Raw genomic sequence first — 26,481 nt, 5'->3', positions numbered from 1 at the left:
GAGATACTTTAATTATTTTTCTGGATTGGAACACCTGTTACATTTGGACATGTACTTCTGTGGCAGCTCTTCTATAAGCCTCATTTACACTGCACTGAAATTTTGGCCTTGCCTATGAAGAAGACATCTATTATTCTCAATCTTTTGTGAAAAGACTTATCATACATCAGATAATCTGTGAAAGAAACAAAGAGCCAGTCATGACAGAAGATAAACTTCAACAGGTACCAGTAACCTTGGTGTTAACTGTTACCCTTCTTTAAAAGCATGCAATGTGCCCTATAATGACCAAAGTGTGGAGTTTGTCACTGCAGAGGACTTACACAACATGTAGTGTAATTCCCAGATCTCTGTAAGTCATTTCATGTTCTCAGGGTGAAATGAAACATGTAATTACATTGTATTCTAAGCAAAGATATTGCAAATATGTTGAGTTTGATGTCATTTGTGAAAGCAAGAGAATTTTCTTGTACTGCTACACACATTGTAGGAGAATTTCTTATAGATTATAGATTTATATTATATAGATTTAGATTATATAGATTTAACATTCTTTAGATTCTCTTTTTGGAGCAAGCTGTCATCATCACAGATGAAATACTGGAATAAGTACATCGATGAGAATGTAGTGGAATTGGGCAACCTTATTCATTTTAAATAGCAAGTTCTGAAAATGTCTGAAGCATTTATCCAAAATTTGTTAAATTTGACCAGAGATGAATAAAATGAAATAAGTTAGCCCTACGTAAGAATGGGGTTGCACAAAAGCCTTTGATGATTTTAATCCTCTTTTATTTACAATAGCAAAGTTTGTATCTGTGGATAAAATATATTTATTAGTATGAGCCAGGACATATATCATTGCAGAATCTGCAGTGTGATTGCAGTTTCCATAAAGAGCTAACCTGACATATCTGGACTTTATGAAAAGTGCCAGTATTATATCCTGCACCAACAAATGGGTGTGTATTTACTCTGCTTGGATTGCAGAGTAAAACACAACAATTCATAATGGTTTCTACTGATATACTACCCCACAGGCACTTGTCATAGCCAATCATGTGAAGAAAGCCAAGTCCATCAATCATATTTCACCTGAGTCAGATTTTTTCCAGTTTGCAAAATCCATAGTGCTTAATATTGCAAGTGCTGAAATCACAGTAACAAAGATGAATAAGATCCTATTGCTTCAGAAATTAATAAAAGCATGACAATTCTTCTTGACAAGTAACCTTTTTCTATTGAGGTGACTTCATTCAAACCTGTTTTTTTTTTTTCTTTTTCCTTCAAATTAATTTCTGGCTTAGATTTTCATTTGACTTTTAATTCTCAAATTTCTCTATAAAACTGCTATTAAATAAAGCATCCCTATATGCTGTGATAAAAGACTGAATTTGAAAAGCCACTGAAAATTCCAACACATTTATTTAAAACATGTCAATTGAAAACAAATCTTTTTCTCATGATACTATTTGCAACAGCTACAGTCAATTCATTAATACCTTACATAAATGGGGAAACTTCAGAGCTGTTTTACACTTCTGACATTTGCAAGTGTTTTACAGAATCACAGAATTGTCTAGGTTGGAAGAGACTTACAAACACTTCTAACAAAATTCAAAACCTCAGTTTAGAAACATTTGGTCATCCATTCAGTGGAACTTGATTCAGAATGCCAATAATGAATGTACATGTATAAGCCTCAACAAACAGCTTCCCCACAGCCCAGAACACATTTTAAAGGTAATACTTTTATACAGTGCATATATACTATCCTGTACTGCTGCTTGATTTGGTTTATTGTTTTTTATTTGTTGATTTATTTTTTACCCATTTCTCTCTGTACATATATTTGTTTGTGTATAAATCATAATGACAAGTTACAAAACATCCACTAGGTTTTAACCATGGTTGCTATAGATCTGGGATGGATGTAAGCCAGATGCTGGAGCAAAAAAGCTGTGTCCTACTACCAAGTGCTCAAGCATGCAACCCATCAATTTTGTATGCATAATTTGGTTTACTTCATAATATTTCTGCTATTGAGAGCTAACAGCTCTCCTCTTGGGAGCTGTTAGTCTGGTTTGGTTTTAGTGAATGATGGATAGTATCTTCTGATCTTCCAGCATAGCTTCATTTTTGTTAAGAAGATGTAAAATGAAAGAATGAAGAAAGAAAACATAATTTGTAGAAACAGATCATATAAACTTGGAAGCATAAACCCACCCATCAATGAACGGTAAAAACATATTAACTCGAACCTCGTAGTATTTAAAAATATCAATTTCTTGGGCCTTGGAAGACAGGCATAAAAATCCGAGAAAGTTTGTTTCAGCAAGTTGACTGCATGTCTTTCAGAAATAGTCACTGAGGAGTACTAGTAAGTGGGGTATTGTCCTGGTTTCAGTTAGAACAGAATTAATTTTCTTCCTAGTAGCTGGTGGAACGCTGTGTTTTGGCTTAGGATGAGAAGAGTTCTGATAACACCCCGATGCTTTAATTGTTGCAGAGCAGTGCTTATACCAAGCCAAGGACATCTCAGCTCTGTCCTGCCAACGGGCAGGCTGGGGGTACAGTAAGAGCTGGGAGGGGACAGACCCAGGACAGGTGACCCAAACTAGCCAAAGGGGTATTCCATACCATCTGACGTCATGCTAAACAATATATAGGGGTGGCTAGCTGGGGGGAGGAGGCCGGACTGCTCGGGGTTAGGCTGGGCATCGGTCAGCGGGTGGTAAGCAATTGCATTGTGCATCACTTGTTTGTACATATTATTATTACTTTCCTATTATCACCATTATATTATTATTATTATTATTGTTATTATCATTTTTGTTATTATTATTTTCCTGTCTTATTAAACTGTCTTTATCTCAACTCACGGGCTTCACTTTCCATTTCTCTCCCCCGTCCCAGAGAGGGAGGGGGGAGGGTGAGCGAACGGCTGCGTGGTGTTTGGCTGCCGGCCGGGTTAAACCACGACAGGTATTAAGAACCAGCAAGAAAGAAAGCTAGACTTTATCAAAAAATTAAATGTATAATATTATATATTGACTTAGATTTGTTTTAATAGATGAACAAGAAAATCGAAGAAGAGAAAAAGAAAGAAAAAAAAAAGCGAAAAGGAGGAAAAAAAAGTTGTTTAAAAGACTGAAATATCAGATCCATATAGTTTGTCCTTCTGGTTCCAATAAAACAGACACTTAAACTATTTTTGTTTGCTTTATGGAAAGAATAAGAAATAAAAATATCTGCCATAAATGTTACGAAATTAAGACACAGCCTATCCAGATGTCAGTTGCAGGGCTATGTCATCTCTGGAGACACCTAGATTAATTTAGTAAGATTGTACTAAGATCTGATGTCTTACTGACGGTATGCATCACAGCCTGGAAACTCACAAGAACTTTTGTCATGCCAAACTGTTGGTGATGATTCACAAAGATAAAATGAAAATTCTTCGAGGATAAATTACTCCACAGATGTTTGTGAACTGACTTCAGAAAATTTGAAATTATATATATATATATTTTTTTTCTGAAAGCAAACAGTATGAACATTTGTCTAAAGATTAAAGAAGTGGATAGTATTATAGTAAAATAGCAGTAGATAGTAAATGATGTATGGGAAATTATAAGATAAATGATAATGAAGAAAAATGAGACAAGAAAACATAAGGAAGAAAAGTTTGAAGAAATAGGCACAAGTTCATAAATATATTCTTCATATATAACATATTAATGTAAATATATTTTAGTAATAAAATGTTGAATAAGAATCCAAAATGCAAATATTGCTTTGTTACAATATGGATGAATCTGATCTTTATGATGTTCTTTCAACCCATGGAGAATTTATTGCTTTTATGGAGAGAGCAGTAAACTTTTCCTGCTAAAGTAAAATGTTATTCTCTGGTTGTTAAAGTTACCCATGAAGAGCTGTTTATTTTTGGAAGACAAACCTGCCAGATTCAGAACATTATCCTGTGTGAAAGCAGTTATACACTCCAAAGCATCCTTTTGCCAAGGACTGTGTGCTTCCTTTACAAACAAATCCTTTGTAAGCTTGCCAAAAGAGATTTTCAAGGCAGCATTGTATTTGCCACTATAACCTCCTGAACAACCCATCCAAATACTGACCATACACAGAAGAATTAGAAACCTTCATTCCTGAACATGTTCCCAAATGTCAGGAAAGGGGAGATTTCTTATTTATTTATTTATTTATTTATTTATTTATTTATTTATTTTAAAGCTCTTCTGTATCTTACTGGTACAGAAAAGAATAAGACAAAAATAAGTTAAAATTACAAGAGGTTGTGTACTTAACTCTTAAAAAGACCACACTAGTTTTCTACATATGTATGGAAATCATTCAAATATATCTCTAATTTTAGTTATCTTCAAGTGTAACGCAGAACAGACATTAGACCTTTCTAGAACACTATAACAGAAATATCATCTATTGATGATATGACATATTATAAAAGAACAGTCAGCATGGTGAGCTATTTAAAAGAGTTTCAACACTATATTTTGCTCTTACACATTTAGATTGCTTGTTAACCACTGAGAGAACTAAATAAAAAATAGGGAAAGGAAAGGAAAGGAAAGGAAAGGAAAGGAAAGGAAAGGAAAGGAAAGGAAAGGAAAGGAAAGGAAAGGAAAGGAAAGGAAAGGAAAGGAAAGGAAAGGAAAGGAAAGGAAAGGAAAGGAAAGGAAAGGAAAGGAAAAAGGAAAGGAAAGGGGTTACTTGGATACATTACAGCTCTTACATGCCCATAAGTTTTGTGTTGCATCATTATATTTTGGCTTGTGATCATCCTATGAAGTGCAAAACAAATGTGAGTAGGAATTTCATTTAACAGTGAGTTTTGTAAATGTGCCTCAACTACAGAAGCAGCTGCAGCTAAATAACCTTATTGACAACCTGCTGTGCAAACACTCTTCAGGAGGCCTGATTCTCATTTACACCTTGTCCCTTTTCCCTGGCAGTGGTACTGATTAGGATCCTTTAAGACATGGTAAATGTAATTTTTAAAGCCATTTTACACAGCCAAAGCAATTCAAGAGTGCTAAGGATAAGAGAAAATTAAGGTCCAAGTATTCTGTGATTCCCCGTTTCCCACAACATCAGTGACAGTAAGCAATTGCTTCTTAAATAAAAATATGTTGTTTTAAATAAAAATATGTTCATAAACATGTTGTTTATGAAGCTTACTGCAGCAATGAAAACCTAAAAAGGAGAATGGAAGCAAAGTTTGTATGAAAGATACAGAAATTTTCATCAGACATGCTGACAGAACTATAAAACAAACAGAGGCTCTTCAGGCACAGGACCTTCATCACACCCTTGTCTGATCCAATGATTATGACTTTTTGTTTTATACCCATTTAAAATCTAACAGAAAATATCTTCTTTCACCTTAGTAGCCTCAGCTTGTCAGAAATGCATTCCCGTTGGCAAAAATAGGAGGAGTACAACATAACCCTTTCTCAATCTCTGTTGCTTTATTTCCATAGTGCTGTCTTGATTATGTATTTTCTTTTCCATCATGCATCTTCTCCAACAACATCACAGAAATTGTTATCTGTGAGCAAATACTATACTGTCTTTCCCATTGGGATTTTTAATTTCTTACTTCTTTCAACACTTTTTTTTTTTTTTTAAACAATCTCCTTTGAAGATTATTCTTTTGACCTTTTAACTAAGCATGGACAAATGATTAGATGACAGTAGAACAGATCATATCAATTCTATTTCAACAACCACTGATTTGCAAGTACATCTCCTGATGTTTTTTTCATGGTAAAGTAGGGTGGTAGGTGTTTTTTGTTGTTGTTTGTTTGTTTTTGTTGTTTGTTGGTTTTGGTTTTGAATCAGGATTATAAACAAATAAAATAAATGTTTTTTTCTCATATAAATAAATTGAATAAACAATATACACATTTCTGACACCAGAGAACTCAAGAAGTATATGTTTCAATATTTTACAGGACAATCCACTAGCATTCTCCTGAGAGATCTGGAAAAGGGGAAGAGTTCAAGAGAATCAACAGTTTAATTTATCATGAAATTAAACAAAAGAAAGAAAAGGGAACAGAACTGTGAAAAAGCAGAATCAGTTAGAAGACTGTATTGCTTCATGAAAGACATTATGTTTATTGCTTCCTTTCAAGAGGAAAATCAAAGGATGAATAATCAGTGTAAATCCTATGTCAGCTGTTTTACTAACTATATGAAGAGCACCAAGACCATTATAGTATACATACCATAACATTTTTTTGTTGTTGTCGTTGGTTTTTTTAAGCCAATTTATATGAAACTATCTTGTACAGTGTTTTCTGAGAGAAAAAATTACATCAAAAATAAATGAACAGTCAAGAACATGTTGAAGTAGTAGTGTAGCAGAGTAGAATGTGGTAGTGGAGTCTCCCTTTATGGAGATTTTCAAAAGCTATCTAGACATGGTCTTTGGCAGTCTTCTGTAGGTGTCCCTGCAGGGGAGATTGGACCAGATAACCTCCAACTTTAACTGTTCTGTGATTCTGTAATTCTTTGAATATATCACAGCCATTTATAAGTCAAAATGAGGAGAAAAATAAGTTTATTCAAATTTTGGAGTGAAAGCCATTATCAACCAAGACAGAGATGAACAGAAAATGTTGAACCAAATATGCTAATATGTTTGAAAGATTGGATCCTGATTAAAATTCCATAGCTTAGACTTTGTGTAACTGACCAGACTAAATACGTAGAATTTAAATAAATTTGTAAAATAAAACTCCAAACTATAGGCTGTCATAATGGGAGAAATAAAACATATTTATTAGGAATACTAAAACAGAAAACAATTATTTGAGGAAAATTTGAGGAATTATTTGAGGAAAAATACAAGATTTTTCTTCCCTTAGTCTAAATATGTTTTGATATTGATACATATTTAAAAATGAAAAAGGGGAGGCATACATATTACAAAATGTGCAATAAAATCGTGACTATAAGTGTGAGAAAAACAGTAGATGGTGGAAAAAAACGGTTTCCCTGAAATGCAAATTAAGATAATATGTCACCCTAGAGACAAACACCAAAAAATAATTCAGTTCTATTTCTAGTGACAGCAGCAAAAACTACCTTTCTTGGGGTAGTTCAGTCTCTGCTTTCTTGACTATTAATTTACCATGTAAAGTTATTCTGATCAACTCACTGTTAACTATTCCAACCTCATAAGTCTCATAACAAACATGAAGAGTCACAAACTACCCTGAGGAATATATAATTTCTGCTAACATTCTTGAAATACTTTGAGACCTCTTTAGCTTCTGAAATAATTATTCTCCTTTATTTATTGTTTAATCGCTTAATGTGAGTTTTATGCAAACATAGTATTTTTGGTTAACATACCTGTCACCTCACAAAGGAGCGTAGTGAAAAATATTAATTAAATTCTGATGTAATTTCTCTTTTATTTTAACAAGTAATATTTTGTCTCCTCAATATTTTAACCTAACAGTCCTGAGTACATCTCACTAGTTTAACAATTCATGATTAACTCAGTTAAAATTCAAAAGATTCAAAACTTAACTGAAGTGGCCTCAGCATTTTTTTGGCCTGCAGTCTCCAGCTAACAAAGCTTGACACAGCCCCAGGTTGAAGGTAGTGTACAAATTGGAGCAGCCACAGGCACGGTGACTCTGAAAACCTTCTGTTTTATCAGGGTTTTAGTTGCTGTTTTTTTTTTTTTGTTTTTTTTTTTTTTTGGTCCCAGGATAGAGTCAGTTACCGCATGTCTGTGCTAGAAATTGGAAGCTGCTAATAAAAGTTTATGTTCACTATGTGTTCTGTAAGTCATTGAGACACTTATATTGGTATGTATCAAACTATTTTAAATGGAAGCTGTATGATTAAAGACAGAGTGAAGGAATATCCCAGAAGAAACTGTTTCTCAAATCCAACTAGAACAAAATGGTGCTTTAAAAGACAGTAAAATAATCAATCTCAATCTGAGGAAAACAGACAGGAACATAAACATATGACTCAAAGGTTCAGGTTGCTCACTTTACCATGAGGTAGACATTCTTATTGACTTTCTCATTTTATATATTTGTTTTCTCTTACTTGTTTCAAATGAATACATATATATGCATATATATATATATATATTTGCTTAAGAAGTGTCTTACTTATTCTTTGTGATCTCAAATTCTAGAAGAGGAACAGGGGTCTGTGCTCAGTCAATACTAAACACTCAAGTTATGATAATGAATTGCTGGGAAAACTGAAAACTGTGAAATTCTACCCTCGGTTATTTAGAGGCAGAAGTAGAACCAGAAGAACAATTGTAAGAGAGATAAGATGGGGGGGAGGGGGTGTTGTGTGAGGGGGTGCATCAGGGAGTGGAACAAGTCTTTAAAATGTGTCAATTTGAAATACAGAGAATTAATATTGTTTTACATTCTCGTGCAAAGAAAGCAAATTGGTGACGTGAATTTTCAGTCCACCAGAGGACTGTGAGATACTTGGGTAACAACTTTGACACAGTTTATGAAAGTCGATAAACAAGCCTCCTAAAGCCTTCCTATTCATAAGAAAGGTTATCAGCTATTCCCTTTTTATCTTCTCTAATCAAAAAGCAGATTACAGCTAAAATTCTGGATTTGGAATGATTTAGGGTGGTTGTGGAGTTGCTAATGTCAGATGTTAGTTAAAACAAAGTTATTCTGAAACCTGGTTTTGATAGGAGCTCTGTAATTATGCCAAGTTTTTGTGAACTGATTTTTTTCAGAAAAAAAAAAAAAAAGCAATTCTGCAGCATGCTGCCAAGAAAAAAAGAAAGAATAAGAATCCCTTAAATAATAACAATAATAATAATAATAATTGTTGAACACAGAATCAAAGGGGTAAAGAAATCATTGGAAGAGACCACTGGAAGCCATCTGTTCCAAACTTCTTCTTAGAGCAAGGCTAGAATCAAAGTTAGATCTGAAACCACAAAGCCTTGCCAATCTGAATGCTGAAAATCTTTAAGGGTGGAGATCTTGCAGCTGCTCTAGTCAACCTGTTCCAGTGTTTAACCACTGTCAAAGAGAATAATTTTTTCCTATGCCCAAATGTGTTTCCTTTGCTGGCATTTGTGGCAATTGTATTCTATCCTTTTTTTACACATCCCAAAAGAGTCTAGTTCAATGTTTTCTATAACTACCCTTTTAAGTAGCTGAAGACTGCTATTAGCCTTACAGAATTAGAAACATTAGCTATACTCCTTAGCGTTTTCTCATCCAGACCAAACTCAGACATTTATTTCTATTCTAAAGTCATGTGTTTCAGCTCCCTAAACCATTTTGGTGGCCCTGCAATAAACTTTCTCCAGTTTGTTGACATTCCTTTTGTACAGAGGGTTCCAAACTGGTCAAAGTATTCAGGACAAGATACCACAAGTGGGCTGCAGTGCAATCCTCACTTTGTGGGCTGCCTTCTAACTAATGCAGCCTAGGGTATGGTTAGTCATTATCACTGCAAAAATGCACTAATGAGTCATGTGCAACTTATCCAAGCCTCCTAGGACCTTTCCTGCAAGACAGAACTCTGTATGTACAGATGCATAGAATTGTTCTTTCTTTTCTTCTTGTATGGAGATCCTCTTAACCTGCTCCTCTATCACCTAACAGTGATCATGTCTCACAGATCATCGAGTGATGACTGGGACAGCTTGCTAATCTGTCCTTACGTGAAACTAAATGACTCCGTGTACATTTAAATATCAGTGCAATATATTTATCAATAATAATAATAATAGTAATAATAATAGTAATAATAATAATAATAAATCATCTGCTTTTTCAAGTCAGTTGTGCTGACTAGAAAGGGCAGCACTTTTCATTTAACATTCAAATGTTAAATACATGTGTAAATGTTAAAAGTTCTTTTTTTTTTTTTTTTTTTTTTTTTAATGACCTCTTGTTATCTAGATGTATGTGGAAAATGAAGTATTACCTGCCTTAATAGGTTTCAATCTCCTGCATTGCCCGCTTGAGTGATATTTTGGAGTCTATTAAAAGGGACTTGGGATTGCACAGCGGGAAGACAGAAAAACAGAGCACTAAAGGATTCCTTGCAGCTCTGTTCTCCAGTACAATAAGAGATGTGTTACTGGTTATTTCTTTGGCTCTGATGATATGTTGATATAACGTGTCCTATCCCTGCTAGTAAAAAATATGATGAAGAATGGCTACCCATAGAGAAAGTAAACATTTGAAAGATAATGTTTCATGTCTTTCTAACAGCATTGCCACTGTTGTCATCTCCCCCTAAATAAAAAAAGCAAAAAATTCCACCACAAACAGTTAAAGAAGTCCTTGTTTCTAAGATCTCTTTTTATTATTATTATTTTTTTTTTTCCCCATGGCACACCAGGCATATGTATCTTTCCAGACAAAAAGCCTGTAACAGTGCTCTGGGAGATACATTATACAGAGTCAATATCCTGCCATGCATGCAGACTTAAATACATGAGGGAGGATATGAAAACACTGCCATTTACAAGATGAAGTAAAAAAGATTTCCAGCAGAGAGAAGGGAACTTACTTAAGTCATAGATATTTTGCACTTGGATGTAAACAAATTAATATGGAAAATAAAGATGCATATTAAAGCATAGTGGCAGTTTGGTGTTATTTGCTGGAAATTATTTCTGCAAGCTAATATTTAATAGCAAAAGTGTTTTCTCTTTATTTATTCCCCTTCAACTGATAACATTTGTGAATATTAATTAAAACATCACAAAAAGCTGTAAATATATCACTGGAAGAAAAAGGCATTGAAAAAATTAATTCCGTGAACAACAGAGTCAGCAATGTATGTATTTCTAAGCAAGGGTTCTCTAGGTACTCTGGGTGTGTGTATACCACCGCAAAGCTTTGATTCTGAATAGTGGCCTCCAGACTGTCTAGCTCCTGGGATCAGTTTTGGAACCAAAAAAAAAATAAAAATCCACTAAGTAAAAATCTAAAAATCTGATCCAGATACCTGGGACAGGTGAAGAGGCTGTAAATAATAAGGGGTGACAAAGCACCAAGTTTGGCTTAATCTACCCTACAATACTGTTTAAAACTGTCTAGATAGTACTGGTTCCTTCAAACAACACGTGCATGTGCATATTTACACGTATAGAGAGTATATGAGTATATAGTATGGGTGTGTGGAATACCAATATATATGTATTTGTGTTTTTTATATAGATATGCGTTTATATAAAGATAGATCTAAATTACACTTGTCATAGGAAGATGACTTGTGTCCCAGAGTACACTAAACACAAGCAATTTACCTTAAGCAAACAACTTTCTTGTAATGTCTTCTTTTCATATCAACATAAGGAAATACTTTTGTACTTTGAGGGTGACTGGGCACAAGCACGTTTCCTAAAGAGCCTGTGATATCTCTATCCTTGGAGATATTTAAAAGCAGTTTGGACACTGGGAAACCTGTTTTGGGTGATACTGTTTGGACAGGTGTTTGGACAAGATGCCCTCCAGAGGTGTCTTGTTACCTCAACCATGCTATGATTCTGTAAATATATGGAAACGAAGGTAGAAGTTACAAATCTGATGCTGAGATACCTGTGTGACAGTGTAGGTGTGGGCTCTGATATCAGCCTGAGGGGAACTTAACATTTTTTTCCTGATGGGGTCAGACTTATAGGCAGTCCTCTAACAGGTGCTGCAGAACAGCAGCAACAATCCTGCCTGTTGTCTGTGATAGCCCTGTCCAAGAGAAAAGGCCACGAGAAAAGTTACACAAATACACAAACAGTACATCACATAGGGCATATCAGTCTTGAAAAGTAAATTTAGTTAATGGATAACTTACTAGCATTCCTATTACATAAAGAAAATGAAAGGACAGTCCTAGCCCATGAGGTATCATTCTTTCTATTCTCAGAAAATGCATTTTTTTCATTATATGATGATTGTTTGTTTTACAATCATGATGCCATAAAAGATATCCATGAAAACTTGTTTTCCCTAAATATTCTTAAAGTTTAGATGTCTCTGAGGCTTTTGAGAGGGCATAAATTAATTGATTATTTTTAATAATTATCCACTTACAGGTTACTCCTTGTCAAGACTTCATGAAAGGGCATCACATCACAGATCACCATTATGTTTACATTTTATGTTGTATGCTGGACTATGAATATGCCAAAGCACACCTTTTATTAGTTGCAATAATACTACTCAGTATACCGAGTAGTATTTAGCCTTGATCTGGATATCACATAAGCTAATGGCAGCTCTCACCATCCTTCCCTTTATTTTCCCTGTATAAATCTATTCCAGATACTGTGCTAAGAACAGGGACTTCAGGCATAGGTTCCCTGCAGGGAAGTGTTGGAATAAGTTGTTGGTTATGTTTGATTCCTTTTAAGACCGTTGTTTTAGTTTTCTTATTAGCTAGAACACCAAAATCTCTTGAAGGAGTCAGCTCCAAAATAACAGTCCTTGAACTTTCGGATGATCTGTCAGATGGATAAAGATCTCCAAAAGATATGTTACCATTGAACAAAATAAGTGATATACAGTGATATCACATTCACCCAGCATGTCACCCAAAGCAGAACCGGTCTTTTCCAATAATAAGTAATCACAGTCATGGTTCAGTTTAAGAATTCTGTGCTAGAACTTGTTCAAACTTAACCAAGTAGCTCCTGATGGCTTCTCCAATCAACTGCATATTACTGGTTTGTGTTCTCTACCAAAATCTGTTGACAGACATCCCTGTGGTAGCCATCATTTAGGTAAGCTGAAGGTAAGCATTTGCTGAACTTTTAAAACAAATACAGACTTTTTCTCTTGAACTGACTTCTTTCCAAATCTCCTGATAGTTATCTTACTCAGGGAGACTGAATACACTGACCACATTCTTATGCTATTTATTTGTAAGGTTTTCTCATGTTTTACAGAAATAAGTATTGTCAAGGCTATAATCTTGAATCACTCTATTTTTAAGTGTTAAATGCCATCAATAACATACATTTTCAACAGAGAAATACATACAGATGGATCTCTTATTTTATTTGGTTTTCAGTATTAATGGGTCCTTTGAGTGAAAGTTCAGAATATAGTTTCTACCATATTTAAAAAGCAAAGTTTACGTATAACATTACATCTCTTAAATGGTCAGTGGTGATGGAAACCATTTGAGCAGATATTTGAAGCTAGGCTGAACACAGTCCTGCAGTATCCATTATAAAGAGTAATACAGCTCTAGAAAGGGAAAAGGATAAAATAATATAGAAAGTCTCTCCATCCATGAATTTGTGAAAATTCTGGAAGCTGGCACAAGAAGATCAGGAACCAAAATACTTGCTATTGTAAAATGAGAACTGCAGTTTCCTAGAAACGGAAGTGAAAGACTGAGGTCAGAACAACTGCAAAGATTAAATGATTAAACTGAGCAAAAATTATATGCTGGGAGCCTTTTTAATTATTTTTCTTTCTATGTTAATGGAGAATTAAATATTGGCTCTAGCATTTGTGCTATAAATTTCAAAGTTTGCTCCATGAACAACTACTAGATTCTTCTTTATTGCGCTTGTTGAACATTTATGAGAGGAGAGAATGGCACTAATTCACTGGCACCTTCAGAGAACCTCAGAGTACTATCACAAAGGGATATGACATCATTGCCCAAGGTGGGTGACATGGTTTAAATTAAACCTCAGCATGCGGGAATGAAACCAAAACTTGAAATTTCCAAATGACAACTTACATACACTGGGCCAAATACTTCTTGCTTTTGTACTATGCCTAGCAAAGCCAAGAAAAACTGAGGCACAACAAAGGCACTTTTCATGCTATCTTTAGCAACTTTGTATAAGTAAGATTCAGGATAAGAGACATTCAGAAATGCTATAGGCAGCATGTTAAAAGTGTGCAGTAAATGAAATGGAAATAGCCTATTATTACATTCACACATGAGGTGACCCATTTTTTATCTAAATGCTTATCTGTGCTTTTTAAATGTTTTTATAGGCTGGGTTAATTCGTTAAATTTATTAGGTTCATAAAATTCAAAGCAAGTTTATGTTGAAGTATAAGGCATAGATTTAAAACATCTGAAATATATTGAAAAGTATAGTACAAGGCCAGATATGACAGCTGTGATGGATCACTGGTGATTACCTCTGCAGTGGGAACTGGTATAGACCAACTAATTGAGAAGTACTTCAATGTGGTTTTGCACAAGAAAACAAACAAACAAACCAAAAAACCCTTTCAATACTCAGATGTCAGATGGTCTCAAAGATTTGGCAGGGAGGAAGAAGGATGTAGAAGCTGTAACAAACCATAATGTTCCAGACACTGTTTCAACATTATCATCTCCCTAAATTAATAGCATTCCAGATCAAAATGAATTCTTTGTTCAAATACAACAGCATGTGGCTTCCTAATAGCTGTTTGTGGTTTGTCTTTAGCCAACTGCTGATTCCTCCTCACCCCTTTCTTTCATTTGGTATTCCTTCTGCAGGCATTATGGTGAGCTGCTGTGTTCTCTGATTTAGGTTTGTTGGAAAAGTCGCAATATGTTTTTGCCCTTTAAATTTTTAAATATTCACACTGACTTCAAGATATATTTCAAGTATTCTCAATTGTTGCAATACATACATATTTTTAAAAAATGAATGTGCTGTCCTTTATGTGATATAATTTCAATCTTTTGGTAATAAAGAACAAATCATTTTCATAACAGATCATTTAAGTGTGCAGCCAGTATTTAAATCAAAAATGACTATTACCCCTAATTTATATATATGTATTTACTTAAGATGAAAAATCGGCATGAAATATGAATGTGATATTCTTGCATAAACAGGAGGAAGAAGAAAATAAAAAGTCTTTTACCTTTCAAAAGGTAGCACAAACAAACATTTATGTTACAATGTAAAACTACGTTTCAGAATGCTTTTTATCTAAACTTCACTTTTTATATATTCAAGTTATATGTCTCCTTACAAATGTTATAACTCTAATTGTAGATATATTTTTTACTTGCGGCTTTGCTACTGAATTTAACTATCCAGTATTATCAATTGAATGCTAACAATTTCATTACCTATAAAATAATATGACATGATTTCAGAATAATAGAATTAATTGATGTAACATGAATATATTTGTATATAAAGTTCAAAAGGTAAACCTAATAAACCATCAGCTGACTTTCCCCTGCTAACTAGCTCTTTCTCCTGCACCACAAGGTTTCTTAACAATTGGAATTATTTTCCTTATGAAAAATAGTACCTCTGAAAAATAACTTATACCTGAAGGGAGAATTCATTTACTTTCTAGGTAGATCACACCTAAGTACAAACAAAAAACAATTTAAGCACAATTTTTATAAAAGCTAATGATACGAAGTAAATTGAATATACTGAAGATTTAATCAATCTACTTGGTGACATTTTCTAGATTATTCTGTTTTATACCATGACATTTCCTTTTGTTGTTGTTGTTGTTGTTGTCTTTTGTTTTGTTTTGTTCTGTTTTGAGGGGGGGTTCAATTTTTAGACAGGTAAAAGGCATTATTATTGATTGCAGTTTCTCTGCAGCTGGAGAAATACTCTCCTTTTCAAAGTATATACACATATTTTTAATCTAGACAAGATATGTTTCAATTAACATCGGGGTATCAATGGTACAAATGACTCTCTAAATATTTGTCTTTAGAAAGTTTCATAATAAAGGAGTGTTTTTTTTTTTTATTATAATGAATGGAGGAAAACTGCAGTTAATGAGAAAAATTCTAAGGTCTGGTAAATCAACAATTCTGTTGGAAAGAATGGAACCATGACAACTTATATTAACTATATATCTGGTGCATTGTAGTTAGAAATAATGGTGAAATTCATATTTTACATACACTCAAACTTTTGGTAATTCAGTTTAAATTGATTTACTGATAATAAGAGTTACAGTGTCATCTTTTAGAGTAATACTCCTTACATGTAAGCTTTCTTATCCTTTGCCTCCACTACTAATGGCACAGCATTTAATAAATCAATGTCTTTTTGAACCTTGTTAATGCATGTGAACAATTATTTATTTCTGTGGGGCTGTGCTCCAAGGCTAACTTATTCTTGAACACTTTCTCTGTTGTTGCAAATATTAGAGAAAGATTTTTGAGCAATTGTTTTGTAGCCAGTAAATTATTTTTTTCTTCCCGGAAACTGAATTAACAATTTTGATAAGACATGTAATATATATTTCACAGTAAGCATTTGTTTCACTCTTAGTTACATAATATAAGAAGTATTCTACTTGAGAATGAAAATACTGATGATGCTTCTGTCTGACAATTCACATTTCTTCAATATTCCTTTATGAGTCATGAGTCTATTATCTGAAGTCTTAACAGATTTAAATTCAGATGGCTATGTGGTCTAATAAAAACACAAAAACTTGAGGCATGACTGGCATGACTTTTGGTCACTCATTTTTGAACTTTGGTTGAAGAGGATCAGGACTGAGAAGCAAAACACAGATCACATTAATGAGAAAGAGGTCAAAGACACACTGACATAAAAAATAAGCACTGGAAAATGCTGATATTAAAACAAGCAAAAACAACAACAACAAAAGTGACAATAAAAACAAACAAACAAACAAAAAACAACACCTCCAAAAAAAAAAAAAAAAAAAAAAAAGGAAAGAAACCAACAAAATGGCTATATTTAGTGAGCAGCTAAATAAGACAAGCAAAGTAAGGAACAGTATTTAAACCAATTAACATTTTTTTCCCTTTTCCTATGTCTGATTAGAATAGGACATGGTTATCTGAAAGATGCTAAAACACAAATGACTGTAGTTTTTCTCCATGTAGAAAATTTATGGAAACCACGAGGTCTCCATAAATTGTAGACCTCACTATGTCATCATACAGCACAAGCTTCAAACTTGGAAAGATGTAAAGGGTTGTTCATTTTATACATAAAATTTTGACCTGAATTATCATTCTTAGTGCAAAAAGATGAAAATTTTAATGTGTGTTTTGGGGGGGGGGAGGAGGGGGAGGGAAGGAAGGAATAAAAAAGTGAGAGGAGTTTTTCATAAGCTTTACTCCAGTTAACAAATTTCTTTCAGGATGACTCAGATTCTATATCTGGGCTGCTTCTCCAACCATCATGAGATATCACTGAAGTTCAAATTAGGACTTTTACTCAACATTGTCTTGGTGACAGTGTAAAATGAACAAACAAACAGTTCTCATTTGAATTTCCTTTAAATTAAAGGAGAAAGCACAATCCTGGAAAATTAAAAAGCAAGACATTTAAAATGTGCTTTTTGTATCTAAATCTCCAAAGGAACTCAATACTGTAGTACTCAGTGATGGCAACATTAACTTAGAGAGATGTAGAAGAAACATGCAAAGGAGTTGTGAGATAAATCTTCCTGAATGTTGGGTGATGTGTGTTAAGTGACATCTTTTTTGTTATTGTTGTTTTATTGAGAACAACGTGTCTGTCATTTAAATCCTGATCTTCTAATTTTTGTTTGCACATTGCTTCTCACAAGGACCCTTGCTTCTTAATCCAACTCAAATACTGAGACAGTCTATCAGTTTCTGCCAGGTAAGATCCACTTTCAGAGAAAGGTGAGTAAAACGCTGTGCATTTAAAAAATACCACCCTCATACCCTAGTATGCAAAGTAATCAGCAATAGACAACTTCAGGGAGGAGCTTCTAATAGTTAAATTAGTATTTTTACCTAGAAAAGTAATTCCCAGACTGTCAGGTACTCCTGGCACCGCACAGGCCTACCCAAAAGTTTAGACCATGTGACTAAGTGCACAGTCCAATCGCTTTTTAAATTCAGACAGGCTTTTTGCAGTGACTACGTCCCTGGGGAGCCTGTTCCAGTGTTCAACCACCCTCTCAGTGAAGAACTTCTTCCTGATGTCAAGCCTAAACTTCCCCTGCCTCAGCTTAACACCATTCCTGTGGGTCCTCTCACTGGTGTTTACAGAGAATAGGCCACCTGCCTCTCCACTCCCCCTCGCGAGGAAGTTGAGACCGCAATGAGGTCCCCCCTCAGCCTCCTCTTCTCCAGGCTGAACAGGCACAATGCCTTCAGCCGCTTCTCATATGTCTTCCCCTCTAGGCCCTTCACCATCTTCGTCACCCTCCTCTGGATACTCTCCAACAGTTTAATATCCTTTTTGCACTGTGGTGCCCAGAACTGCACACAGTACTCAAGGTGAGGCCGCACCAGCACAGAGTAGAGTGGGACAATCACCTCCCTCAACCTCCTAGCAATGCTGTGCTTGATGCACCCCAGGATAGTTGGCCTTTCTGGCTGCCAGGGCACACTGCTGGCTCATATTCAGCTTGCTATCAACCACAACCCCCAGATCCCTCTCTGCAGGGCTGCTCTCCAGCATCTCATTGCCCAATCTGTATGTAAAGCCAGGGTTGCCCCATCCCAGGTGCAGGACCCGGCACTTGCTTTTGTTAAACTTCATGCAGTTAGTGATTGCCCAGCTCTCCAATCCATCCAGGTCTTTCTGCAAGGCCTTTCCACCCTCATCTGAGTACACAACTCCTCCAAGTTTGGTGTCATCAGCAAATTTGCTCAAAACATCTTCTAGTCCTACATCCAAATCATTTATAAAAACACTGAAGAGGACTGGCCCTAAAATGGAGCCTTGAGGGACCCCACTAGTGACCATCTGCCAGCCACATGTGGCCCCATTTACCAATTGCCCACATTAAATTGAAATTGAGACAATAGAATGAACATTTCTGCAAAATAAACATAATCTCTTAACTTCTCTATTCCAAACCAACTAATGCTATTGGCCTGACCATCTTCATCTGATGTCCCCATTCACTCAGAAGTATTTTCACTGGCTGCTGTGTTCCATATTCCACAGTGAGCAAGATGTGCCTACAGTAGCACATCTTAAATGAAAGATGCGTCTAACATGAAAGGGCTGCTAAGGGCATAAGAAGACCTCATTCCACACAAAGCTTGTATTATTCCTACAACTCCTGAATGCATTTGTCTATCAATCTCGATTACCTGTAAAGGGCAAAATTCAGATAAATTTAGCAGACCAGCCTAAGACTTTCTCTATCTGGAATTTCATTTTCGGAGATAAGGCTGACTTCTTCCAGGACTGCAAGCAAAGACAAACACTTGATTTTATTTTGTGGCTGTTATCTCAGAAATAAATTCTTGTAAGCCACCTGAAATTTGATACTTGTCACTTTCATTCCAAGCCATACCTAATTCTCACTTGAAGATTATTTTCAGGAGTAAGAAACATACTCGCGCATAGCTGACATTCAGTGAAATAATAATTATCATTTCTCCTTACTCTATGGCTCCAAATAACTTTTCTTTAGTTAAAAACTTTATAAATCAAGTTGAAAATTAGGATGTAATCCCAAATGCCTCCTTTTAGAAATTTCTAAAAAGCTTCCAGTATTACAGCTTGGAGCAAATATTGTCCCAGTTTTCAAGAAGACAAACAAAGAAGACCCTGGTAATTAGATGACCGTCAGTCTCACTTCAGTGTCTGATAATATTATGGAGAAAATTATTTTGTGACTTAATGAAAAAATGCTTGAAAGACCTTGCAGTCATTGGTCATATCCAACACAGGTTCATGAGGGTAAGGTTTAATTAGATTAATTTTCTTTTATGACAATTACCTACCTAGTAGCCCAACGGAAGCCAGTAGATGTAATCTTTTTGGATTTCAGCAAAGATTTCAATACTGTTTCTGACTTTATCCTTCAGAACAAAATTCCAGCATACAATGAGACAAATACATAATACATTCACTGATGGGTTGGGCTCAAAGGTTTAAAATAAATGGAGTTATGCCAGGCTGGCAACCAGTCACTAGGTGGTTTCCCCAAGGCTCCACTTTAGGACCAGATCTCTCTAATGTTTTTATAAATGATCTGAATACAGGACTAAAATGCATACTAAGAAAGTTTTCCAATTATACTAAATTGGTAGGAGCTGATGATTCCCTTGAACGTAGAGAGGCCTTGCAGGGTGTTCTTGACAAATTAGAGGGCTGGGCAATAGCCGATTTTATGAAAGAACAAGTGTTGATATACATATGTACAGACTAGGGCACGACAGGCTGCAGAGCTGCTCATCAGAAAGGGATCTGGGGATTTTGGTTGATAGTTGAATATGAGTCAGCAGTGTGCCCTGGCAGCACAAAGCACCAGCTGGGGTGCATCAAGTACAGCATTGCCAGCTGGTTGAGGGAAAGGACTGTCTCACTCAGCTCTGAAGTGGTGTGGCCTCACCTTGAGTACTGCGTGTAGTTGTGTGTGCTACAATATAAGAAGGATATAAAACTATTAGAGAGTGCCCAGAGGAGGGTTACAAAGATGGTGAATGGTCTAGAGAGCAAGATATAGGAGGAAGGCTGAGGACACTTGCTTTGTTCAGAGGCACTGAACAGAGACACTTGCTAGAGAAGAGGAGAGCGAGGGGAGACCTCATGGTGGCCTACAGCTTCCTCACGATGGGGAGCAGAGGGGCAAGCACTATTCTTTTCTCTCTGGTTCCCAGCAATAGTACCCAAGGGAATAACATGAAGCTGCATCAGGAAAAGTTCAAGTTGGAAATTAGGAAAGAGTTCTTCACAGAGAGAGTGGTTGGAACGGGCTCCCTGGGGAAGTAGTCATGACAACAAGCTTGACGGATCTCAAGAAATGTTTGGACAATGCTTTCAGACATATGTTTTAATTTTAAGTCGTCCTTTGTGGAGCCAAGAATTGGACTCGATGATCCTATAATCCTTAATGATTCTATGATCCTTGTGGGTCCTTACCAAGTCAGAATATTCTATGATTTTATAATAAAACTCTCAAATTAACTAAGTTGACTCTATTAAATTAATCTATATGCGTTTATACTAATGCCCTAGTCCAATGAAACTCAGAAGAATTAGTTTTTCAGATCTGTTATTAATTGGTTTTTATTTTGTTGAAAAGTGGTAGGATTTACTTTGGGGACATTATTAACAACTGTACTCAAAGAAAACTAACAATAATTACCCTATTTTATCCTACTACTTACTGGGTAAGCCATTAGTGACGTGGCCACCTTGACATCTGCATGAAACATTTTTATCTTCTGCAGGCCTTTCAGCAACAGATCAAGGACAGTATTTGGTCTATATTAGGCTGCATGATATTAATGACTAAACTAGATTCTTCTATTACACTCAATATAAAGGACATATATGCACTAAATCAGAAAGTTAACTTTTTTACACAACTGTGTAATGCATTGGAATCCTTAATGTTGGCAAGAGGTATTTTTGTCTCCTAATTACATATTTGATAGTTTATGGTCTGTTTCTATATACTTTTGTTGGAGTGTATCCTGTATGCTCTGTTCTGTTTAAGCTACCACAAATAGGTAGAAAAATAAATTATTATGGGTATATGATTATCCTGGATAAATAACAATTATGGGTATATGATTAACTTATGTGAGCATTTGAAGGGAAGCGACATAAAAGGTGAAGACTTGCTCATCTTGCTAAGACCAATTGTAATGGAAAATACTCAATTTTATCTGAAAACTTCTCTAAAATTCTCAGAATGTATACTTTAAATATCATAAGGATTTTATTTAACTGAATTTCTATTCTAATTTATAATGACTGAAGATCATGGGTGGACTCTTATAAGACAAGAAATCAACATTTATTCTGATTAAACATAGCCTACCATGCTAAATGGCATATGTTTTTTATTGATTTCCTGTCATCTGTAATTCATCTTTATATAAAGGAAAAGAACATTGCAAAGTAGGAGAGGAGAGGAGAGGAGAGGAGAGGAGAGGAGAGGAGAGGAGAGGAGAGGAGAGGAGAGGAGAGGAGAGGAGAGGAGAGGAGAGGAGAGGAGAGGAGAGGAGAGGAGAGGAGAGGAGAGGAGAGGAGAGGAGAGGAGAGGAGAGGAGAGGAGAGGAGAGGAGAGGAGAGGAGAGGAGAGGAGAGGAGAGGAGAGGAGAGGAGAGGAGAGGAGAGGAGAGGAGAGGAGAGGAGAGGAGAGGAGAGGAGAGGAGAGGAGAGGAGAGGAGAGGAGAGGAGAGGAGAGGAGAGGAGAGGAGAGGAGAGGAGAGGAGAGGAGAGGAGAGGAGAGGAGAGGAGAGGAGAGGAGAGGAGAGGAGAGGAGAGGAGAGGAGAGGAGAGGAGAGGAGAGGAGAGGAGAGGAGAGGAGAGGAGAGGAGAGGAGAGGAGAGGAGAGGAGAGGAGAGGAGAGAGATTGTGCTGTGTGAAACATATTTAGTCCATAAGCTGAAGATCAATTTTGCAGCCACATGGGTAAATAAATTTTATGATTTCAGAGGAAAATGCAGATTTTGGAGTGTTATGGTTTTGTGCAGCATGAAGTATAAATATCTATAGTTGATTAACTCATATAAATTCAAGTATCTGATAGAAAAATCTTATTTAACAGTGATGTCATTTAGACTGGCAATAGTCATCAATGAAAAGACATTTCCCAAGAACAGACAAAATTATTACATAAAGAGCAACCAGACAGGATTTCACTCCCGTAAGAGAGTGAATTATAAACAACGTTCTGCTTCAAATTTATGAAGTCCGCTTAGGTCTGACATGACAGTTTTCCAATCCACACAGATGAATAAGCACCTACAAAAATGAATAGGCAAAAAAGGATTGCCAGTGTTACTATATATGATTATTATGGGTATCAGCAAGTTAGAAATGCAGAATTTTTAGGTCCAAAGCCACCAAGGTATATTGATATGTTTGTTATAAATACAAATAATAACCCACTGTATTTGAAGCTGTTTAGAAGAATAATGTCAATGCTACATCAGCTGTGATCAGCTGTGATCAACACCCGTTTGTGAAGTTTCTAGTCAGGAAATTCTTACAATTAAGGAGAATTTGCAGTCTGAAATTTACCTTTTCATAGTTTGTCAACCCTCATCAAATGTTATTGGATCCTCCCAATCTAAGATGTATTTTCTGTTAAGTCTTCACTTTCTCTTTCTTCCAGAAATACAAAAGAAAAAGCATATACAAATATATCCAGCAAATAAATAAAACTGCAAAACCATTAGATAAATTGTCCTCTGTTTCCAAATCTTGGCCATTTTTTAATATATTCTATTTATGCATTTATTTGAATTAGAACTTTGGATATGATTTTTGGAGAACAGACTTGTTTTCTTTGCTTGCATTTGTATATCAGTCTTTCCTTTTAAAAGATCTGTTCAGATTCAATAAATTATTGAAAACTAGTGGGACAGAAAAAGGCCATGTTGAATTGGGAGTTAAGGATCCATACCATATGGAAGGAACAGAGATACATTTTGATAAGCATGCTAACTTTGATTGCATGCTAACTTTGATTGCAAACTATGCAGTCCTCTAGCTTCGTAGAGATTTTAGAACTGCATCAGATCCTTAGCCCACTTCTCTGCATAGGATGAAGTTCTGAGCTGAATTCATATATATATATGAATTAAGGTTTGTTCATTTATAGATCTTAACAAAGTGCCCTGGGATTTGAATCAGCATTTCAACCCTATTTCTTATTAATGTAGAGAGACCTGAGAACACAACTACACATGAAAGCCATAAATCTCTACTAGACCTTCTTTGCCATGTAATGCTACAGGATACTAGGAAGAGACAGAAATTTGGCTTGTAGATATATCCAAAATTCAGATTGCTCTGCTATGAATTTCCTTTTTTGATTTTTTAACCTTTGATTACTAATATTTTTCTTCAGCTTATCTTGGTGTTGTTACAACTTCAGTATTGCCTGTTACACAAACATGTGTCCATGTCTTTGATAAGAAAGAGGGCAACATCTGAATAAGTAAATATTGATTGACAAAAATCTCACAAATCATTTGAGAAACAATAATATTATGATTTATTGTTCAATATACCCCCTCATCAACAGGAAGGCTTCATGTTGGAAAGGGCATAAACAGGGAAGAGGAGGAAGTATAAGGATTAATTTCACTTCTTCAACAAAGAAGAGGTTTCTTTCTTTCCTTCTTTCCTTCTTTCCTTCTTTCCTTCTTTCTTTCTTTCTTGCTTTCTTGCTTTCTTGCTTTCCTTCTTGCTTTCTTTCTTGCTTTCTTTCTTTCTTGCTTTCTTTCTTTCTTGCTTTCTTTCTTTCTTGCTTTCTTTCTCTTGCTTTCTTGTTTTCCCCTCCCCTCCCCTCCCCTCCCCTCCCCTCCCCTCCCCTCCCCTCCCCTCCCCTTCCCTTCTCCCCTCCCCCTACCCTTTCCCCTTCCCCTACCCCTTCCCCTTCCCCTTCCCCTTCCCCTACCCTTTTTTCTTTTCTTTTGTGCAGCACAAAAACTACAGTCCAGAAACAAGGCAGGCATCCAGGTCAGCATTATAGCCTTCACTGATACTTGGTTGTTCTCCAGAGCTTGCATTTAGCTGATATGCCTTATATATGTTACAGCCTGGGCTGTGAATGATGGGGTACAGCACTATATGAAAGCTCACTATTACCCAGACAATATAGACAGCACCAGAGGAAATATTTTTTGAGTCATTTTCTGTAGATTGCCCATAACTTACCTGAAGTCATCAACTGAACACAGAACTGAAGCACAGTAAGATCCTACAGAGGAGCTGCTGATAAAGGAATTACAAAAACAAGGATTATATTCCTCCTGTCTAGACTTTCTTCCATGAAAGCTGTGGAAGAAGACATGACTTTGCTTCATACAGAGTTGGGGCAAAGTGTTTAGGAATATGCTTTGCAAAGAGCTACAAAATGTCAGATCAAGGAGATCAAGTCATTTGGAATCCTTATGAATAACATGCAGAGATTCAGCAGCTATTATTCCAGTCTATGAGGTTAAATGAAAGCCACAAACCCCTGAAAGTCTGGCCACATCACAACATGGCCCTGTGTTGAGGCTGGATTTCATCTTTCCCAATCCTCTCATAAGTCCAGCTGCACAAAGTGTGAATAAGCAGTCTTTATGTATAGCTCATTAATTTCACCCCCAAGGAACATATTTTATACAGTTGAACACAGTATCAGAAATGATTGCAGTAAAAAATTTGCTTTTATTGCCATGCTAGCCAGTTCTAAGAAGTAATTTCAATCAGTAAGAGCCAGGAAATCATGAGCTCATCTCAGCTCTGACAATGACTCTTTGTGTGAGTTCTAGCATGTCATTCAAAAGCAGATTTTCCAAAGGGGCCTCTTAGTTTAGGCACTTTCCATCTTGGGTACCTACTTTCTGAGATTACGCATGAAATCTTGGTTTCACTGAGGTCCCTTGAAGTTTTATGTTCACAGGGGTCAAAATTTCACCCCCATGATCTCTGTTTGAGCATGCTGAATTGCTAGTCCCTATTGACTTCATGTGGTCAGCAGTTCAACATTTCTGCAACCATGCCCTTCCTCCAGGTCAGCACTTTATTGACATTTCCACTATGGGACAGGGAGTCAATAATAAAACAACTTTTGTGTTCTTTTACAATGCTGGAGACTAACATTAAACCCATTAGCTGGAAAACACCACAAAGCTGTGAACCAAAATAATGCTCAAGACAAGTTTTTTACTCTCTCCTCATGAAAATTCCATCAATTTCTAAGCAAATGTTGTGCATGCTTCATAGACAATTTCTTGCAATTGGGAACAAAGCTGAGCTACCATCATGGGCCACAACAGAACTACAGATTATTCTGCGTAGTTTATAACCTATAGTTATAAACTATAGGTTATATAAACTAAGTTTATAAGGTCCAAGTAAACAAATACAGGTATTGTTATTATTATTAATAATAATCATATTATAAAAATATAATTATTACTAATATATAAATAATGATATTAATAATAATATCATTATTATTAAAATGATAATGATGATGATAATAATAATAATGGTGATAATAATAATAATAATAATAATAATAATAATAATAATAATAATAATAATAATAATAATTTATTTATTTATTGATGCGCCCACCTCGGTATTTAACTTTCAGGCTCTAACTATGATTATATCACGGACTCACAGAATGGTTGGGGTTGGAAGGGACCTCCGAAAAACATCTAGTCCAACCTCCTACCAAACAGGATCACATAGAACCTAGAGCACAACAGAATCACAGAATATCATGCCAGGACAAGTTGTAATACAATGACACTGGAGAAAAAAAAAAAAAAAGAGTGCAATATGGTCTCTTTTTCTTAAACTTCTATTCAGAGCTGCAGCTTCATATGACTGTATTTCTGATGTCTGAGGCCATTTGGAAAATCCATGGACACCCCACTGGAAATGACCATGCAAACTGTTTGCGTCACAACATTCTGGCCCATCTTTTTTCAAACCAAATGTCGAATGTTAAATTTTGAACCTGAATTGTATTTGTTCTGCTAATATGCTAGTCAACTTTTCAACTGTTATAGATCAAG

Source organism: Anas acuta, chromosome 5 (genome assembly GCF_963932015.1).
Source record: "Anas acuta chromosome 5, bAnaAcu1.1, whole genome shotgun sequence".
Classification (NCBI taxonomy): domain Eukaryota; kingdom Metazoa; phylum Chordata; class Aves; order Anseriformes; family Anatidae; genus Anas; species Anas acuta.
Note: the sequence above shows the minus strand (reverse complement) of the source record.